Raw genomic sequence first — 204 nt, forward strand, 5'->3', positions numbered from 1 at the left:
AGCCATGGGTTTGGATCAGATCTCCGTTTGGATTGGGATCGGAAGGACGCTAGTATGTCGCTCAAGGATTATATGAATTTTAAGTAATTAGTTTGATGGGTGCAATCATACCAGCACTAATGCACCGGATCCCATCAGAACTCCGCAGTTAAGCGTGCTTGGGCGAGAGTAGTACTAGGATGGGTGACCTCCTGGGAAGTCCTC

At 48.0% G+C, this 204-nt stretch overlaps 1 pseudogene; it reads left to right on the forward strand.

Annotated features, from left to right (window-relative positions):
- Positions 1–97: 97 nt before the first annotated feature.
- Positions 98–204, forward strand: LOC118345208 (annotated as a pseudogene; the record flags this gene model as incomplete).

This window comes from Juglans regia, unplaced genomic scaffold (assembly GCF_001411555.2).
Source record: "Juglans regia cultivar Chandler unplaced genomic scaffold, Walnut 2.0 Scaffold_17157, whole genome shotgun sequence".
Lineage (NCBI taxonomy): Eukaryota > Viridiplantae > Streptophyta > Magnoliopsida > Fagales > Juglandaceae > Juglans > Juglans regia.